At 44.0% G+C, this 6,125-nt stretch overlaps 1 pseudogene; it reads left to right on the forward strand.

Moving 5' to 3' along the window:
- The first annotated feature begins 2,072 nt into the window (after positions 1–2,072).
- Positions 2,073–5,443, forward strand: LOC115196624 (aldo-keto reductase family 1 member B10-like; annotated as a pseudogene).
- The last annotated feature ends 682 nt before the right edge of the window (positions 5,444–6,125 follow it).

The following is a 6,125-nucleotide window of genomic DNA, read 5'->3' on the forward strand; positions in this document are numbered from 1 at the left end:
TGATTACAACCATTTTTTTAAATGTAAAAACCAGCCTACTTTAAACATGCAGAAGAGGTTTGGCTGAACCTTCACATGCCCCGACTGACTGCTGTTTTCAGCTGAATTTGGGTTTCCACTATATACCACATCCACAGTCAAAATTGGCTAGATGGTAATAATTAATGAAGACAAAAATGTGCTTTTTGGTCTTAATTTAGGGTTAGGCATAAGGTTAGCAGTGTGGTTAAGGTTAGGTTTAAAACAATTATGTATACAAACCCTGGATTTCTGATACAATGTATAGGCCACTGAGTCTTTGAAGCCACCGTTCACCCATACTGGCAATCCCCAGTAGAAGCAGTCCTCCATAAGAATGTTCAAAGGACAAAATTACTTGTATTTAAATGTTTATTTTGTTGTTGTAGTGGGGAAAGTAACATTAGTACTCTTTTTTTAAAATACTTGAAGGCGAACATACACTGCTCAAAAAAATAAAGGGAACACTTAAACAACACAATGTAACTCCAAGTCAATCACACTTCTGTGAAATCAAACTGTCCACTTAGGAAGCAACACTGATTGACAATACATTTCACATGCTGTTGTGCAAATGGAATAGACAACAGGTGGAAATAATAGGCAATTAGCAAGACACCCCCAATAAAGGAGTGGTTCTGCAGGTGGGGACCACAGACCACTTCTCAGTTCCTATGCTTCCTGGCTGATGTTTTGGTCACTTTTGAATGCTGGCGGTGCTTTCACTCTAGTGGTAGCATGAGACGGAGTCTACAACCCACACAAGTGGCTCAGGTAGTGCAGCTCATCCAGGATGGCACATCAATGCGAGCTGTGGCAAGAAGGTTTGCTGTGTCTGTCAGCGTAGTGTCCAGAGCATGGAGGCGCTACCAGGAGACAGGCCAGTACATCAGGAGACGTGGAGGAGGCCGTAGGAGGGCAACAACCCAGCAGCAGGACCGCTACCTCCGCCTTTGTGCAAGGAGGAGCAGGAGAAGCACTGCCAGAGTCCTGCAAAATGACCTCCAGCAGGCCACAAATGTGCATGTGTCTGCTCATACGGTCAGAAACAGGGTCCGACGTCCACAGGTGGGGGTTGTGCTTACAGCCCAACACCGTGCAGGACGTTTGGCATTTGCCAGAGAACACCAAGATTGGCAAATTCGCCACTGGCACCCTGTGCTCTTCACAGATGAAAGCAGGTTCACACTGAGCACATGTGACAGAGTCTGGAGACGCCGTGGAGAACGTTCTGCTGCCTGCAACATCCTCCAGCATGACCGGTTTGGCGGTGGGTCAGTCATGGTGTGGGGTGGCATTTCTTTGGGGGGCCGCACAGCCCTCCATGTGCTCGCCAGAGGTAGCCTGACTGCCATTAGGTACCGAGATGAGATCCTCAGACCCCTTGTGAGACCATATGCTGGTGCGGTTGGCCCTGGGTTCCTCCTAATGCAAGACAATGCTAGACCTCATGTGGCTGGAGTGTGTCAGCAGTTCCTGCGAGAGGAAGGCATTGATGCTATGGACTGGCCCGCCCGTTCCCCAGACCTGAATCCAATTGAGCACATCTGGGACATCATGTCTCGCTCCATCCACCAACGCCACGTTGCACCACAGACTGTCCAGGAGTTGGCGGATGCTTTAGTCCAGGTCTGGGAGGAGATCCCTCAGGAGACCATACGCCACCTCATCAGGAGCATGCCCAGGCGTTGTAGGGAGGTCATACAGGCACGTGGAGGCCACACACACTACTGAGCCTCATTTTGACTTGTTTTAAGGACATTACATCAAAGTTGGATCAGCCTGTAGTGTGGTTTTCCTCTTTCATTTTGAGTGTGACTCCAAATCCAGACCTCCATGGGTTGATAAATTGGATTTCCATTGATTATTTTTGTGTGATTTTGTTGTCAGCACATTCAACTATGTAAAGAAAAAAATATTTAATAAGATGATTTCTTTCATTCAGATCTAGGATGTGTTGTTTAAGTGTTCCCTTTATTTTTTTGAGCAGTATATATCATGAAACCTTGTGCTTGAATACATTCATTTTTCAGTGTAAACCCCCTTGGACTTACATGCTTACATATTTACTGGCAGGTTAAATAGGGGTCAAATTCCATCAGTAAACTCAAAGTCATCATAGGAAATAATGGATGATAATCTCCTTAATTATGCATTGAATCAAAAATGTACTTCACCCAAACTAAGCTTTTTACTGGTCCTTCTGTGTCTTAGTCTCCTCCAGCAAAAGTAGGAGAGGCAGTAAAGGCTGCCATCTGCTGGCTACAGACTCATTGACGGGGCTTTCCTCTACCCGAATGAGGCTGAGGTGGGAAAGGGTATCCAGGCTATGATCCAGGAGGGTATGTAAAGAGAGAGGAGCTGTTCGTTCAGCATGGTGCTGCCTCAAATGTCACACTCATTCATAGCATACTGTGTGTGAGAAAATTGATGGAAGTGATTGTCAAATTGTGAATACTGTTATTCCATAGAATCTTTCAGGTGATGTGTAGTAGCCTACTTGAGAGTGTTTCCCAGGCTATGTCACCGAATGGCACTCTATTCCCTATAACCCATAGTGCACTACTGTCTGAGCTGGCCGCAAGTAGTGGCTTATATAGGGGGCCTGGGCCATTGTGGATGCAGCCCCAATCAATCCAAATTGCCGTTCCTGTGCTTCTCTCCACCAGAATACCCTGAGTAACCTTAAACTGGACTATCTAGACCTCTACCTCACCCACGAAAACCAATGAGAATGAAGGTAAACTCTCCCTATTGTCTTGACTTGCAAACTGTTTCAACATGTATTTGAAATATCCTCACCACTTGTGTTTTGTAAAATATTGTAATAAAACACTTGAACTGAAGAAATTATTATTATTTTTGTTCTGATGAAATGCTTGTATTTAAAGCTTATAGTGCATGGCTTGCCTTTACAAATGCATTTTGCTCACACTTATTTCATTTTTATTTAATTTCTTCAGCCCTTTTTGTCATGCATAATTTAGAAAAACATTTTCACACTTTGATGAAATGTTGGGGGCGTGATATGCACTGATCATCACTCAATCATTACTTGTTTTGTTGTAGATTAGGGATGAGCTCGTGGACAGCGAGGGATTCACTGTTGCCGTGGAAACCAGTTTACTGGATACCTGGGAGGTGAGAATGACAGGAAGTTAAATTAAGACAATTTCTGGGTAATTTTTTACATCATCACTCACACTCTTTTCCATTTGGGTATTCTGTCTGTTCAGCGCCTCTCAGGGCATGGAAGAGCTTGTGGATGCAGGGTTGGTAAAAGCCATTGGAATCTCCAATTTCAACAGGCATCAAACCGAATCCATTCTGAACAAGCCAGGCCTCAAGAACAAACCTGCCAACAACCAGGTGCTCTTTGCCCTCTCTCCCAGCCCAAAATGGCACTTTGCATTTGTGATCTTTAGAGCATAACAGGTATTCAGAGTTAATCACAGTGTCATTGAGTACGTTTACATGCACAGCAATAATTCAATATTAAACTGATTATGGCAGAATGGAGATTATGCAAAAGTCATGTAAACACCTTAGTGTGCTTATCTTAATTGGCAGAAAGGTCAAAATCGAAGTAAGCATACACCGCTTAAAACACCTGGTTTTCTGAGCAACCTTTAGAATTACTAGGACATGTAAACACCTTCATCAGTGTTCCAGCTGTGTATTTGATCTACGCATGTGCTAGCACCAGCCGAGCGAGCCTCGCTCTTTAGCACGAGTGAAGTGAGTTCGGAACAACTGAATGTATGCACCTTAGAATTAGTTTTCACATACAAACTTAGAATCCAATATTCTTCCCAAAAATAACAGGGTTGCTGTGGTAGAACAATTTATTTTGATTGCTGATTTTCTGCATTTATCAGAGTAGCCTAATTTTCAGATGTTTCAGGATTATTCGGGAAATATGTCTTCTTGCAAAGAATGTAAACTTTTCAATCCAACTATTATATTAATCTGATTATCTACAATAATCGCATTAGTGTGTGCATGTAACCGTACTATAACTTATGTAGTAGGCTGCCTCCCGAGTGGCGTAACGTCACTACAGACCTGGGTTCGATCCCAGGCTGTGTCGCCTGGGATCGAGAGACCCATGAGGCAGTGCACAATTGGCCCAGCGTCGTCCAGGTTAGGGGAGGGTTTGGCCGGCCTGGATGTCCTTGTCCCATCGCGCTCTAGCGACTCCTTGTGGCGGGTGCATGCACGCTGACTTAGGTAGCCAGCTTTACAGTGTTTCCTCCGACACATTGGCGCAGCTGGCTTCCGGCTTAAGCGAGCAGTGTGTCAAGAAGCAGTGCGGCTTGGCAGGGTTGTGTTTCAGAGGACGCATGGCTCTCGACCTTCGCCTCTCCCGAGTCAATATGGGAGTTACAGCGATGGGACAAGACTGTAACTACCAATTGGATATCACCAAATTGGGGAGAAAAAGGGATAAAAGGTAAAAATAAAACAAATAAACATGTACTGTAGTAGGCTACGAGTGACATTTTCCACTCGCAAACACACCTGTGCTGTGAACAAACGCACGGTAACATTTCTAATAGATGGGTGAAATCATAATATTTATTTTATTTAACTCCGTGGTTGAGTGTTTCTTATGACATTGTTGTGTGTCCCTGTGTCACGTGTCCTCCCTCTACGACCTCTAGGTCACCAGGCTGCTCGTTATGGCGCACACCTGTCACCATCGTTACGCGCATCAGCGCATTATGACACTCAACTGGACTCCATCACCTCCTTGATTACCTGCCCTATATATGTCACTCCCTTTGGTTCCTTCCTGAGGCGTCATAGTTTGTTTCAGTTTCATTTTTTGATTAAATCACTCACTCCCTGAACTTGCTTCCCGACTCTCAGCGCACATCATTACACCCTGTCTGCTCTGACCAGATTGAGTGCAACCCATATCTGTCCCAGGAGAAGCTGATCAACTATTGTCACTCCCAAGGCATCACTGTCACAGCATACAGCCCCCTGGGGTTACCTACCAGGCCATGGTAAACAACACACTGATAGACACAGTACAGACACATGGAGGGAAATGTAGCACACACACACACACATTATTTGTAAGTTTCTACAGTAACTGTCTGATCTGATGTTCTTGTATTAGGGTCAAACCAGACAAACTCTGTTTATTTCAAGATCCAAACATCAAGAACATAGCTGAGAAGCACCAGAGGACTATATCTCAGGTAAAGTGAGAGCCACAGTAACATAGTCTAACTGTTAGCTACGTAGAGAAAATGGGTAAAGGGTCTATGGACCTTGCTCTGTGTTATCCCTTAATCTCATCATGGGCCCATCCTATTAGGTACTGCTTCGTTTTCTGGTCCAAAGGGAAGTGTGTGTAATTCCAAAATCAACCACACCCCAACACATGTACCTGGACAACCTCCAGGTACATTAGAATGATTGGGTGAGTTCGTTTTGCATCGCCTGGTGCCCGGTTGGGTGGAGTTTGCGCATTTAAGACCATTCCATTGGTCCTGAAGTGAAATCTCCACCTGCCCAGGGCACAGGGTGATGCAAAAGGAACTCGTCCATTGTGAGAGGATGCAAAGACATGAAAGATGATGTTTACAGTAATGTTTGTTTCCCATAGGGGGCCGAAGCACAAAGACTACCCCTTCAGTGCTGAATTTGAAGAGGCAGGTATACCCGCCATTGAAGTCTCCAGCTTCACTCCATTACAGATCACATTCTACCTCGTCTTAATATGGATGGAGGACCCTCCCATGTGCTGTCAATCATATTGAATTGTTTATATTCATTATAATCACAAGAACAATATCTAGTACATAAATTGTATGCATAACATGTTGCAGAAAACATTCATATAGCCTGGCCTATGATTTAAGATTCTCAAAGATGGTTGTTATTGTCACTGTTGTTCTCATTTCATGGTCTCATAGCTAATTTAACACTAAATATTTAATGAACACAGATTAGTATTTGTGGGAATAAAACAGAAACATTCTCACTTAGTAAATCTACTGAGTTGTTTATTGTGGTCGGTCTTCCATCTGAAACCGTTGCTGAGCCATAACATTTTAGTCATTTAGCAGACGCTCTTATCCAGAGCGACTTAC

The sequence above is a fragment of the Salmo trutta genome, chromosome 7, assembly GCF_901001165.1.
Source record: "Salmo trutta chromosome 7, fSalTru1.1, whole genome shotgun sequence".
Taxonomy (NCBI): Eukaryota; Metazoa; Chordata; class Actinopteri; order Salmoniformes; family Salmonidae; genus Salmo; species Salmo trutta.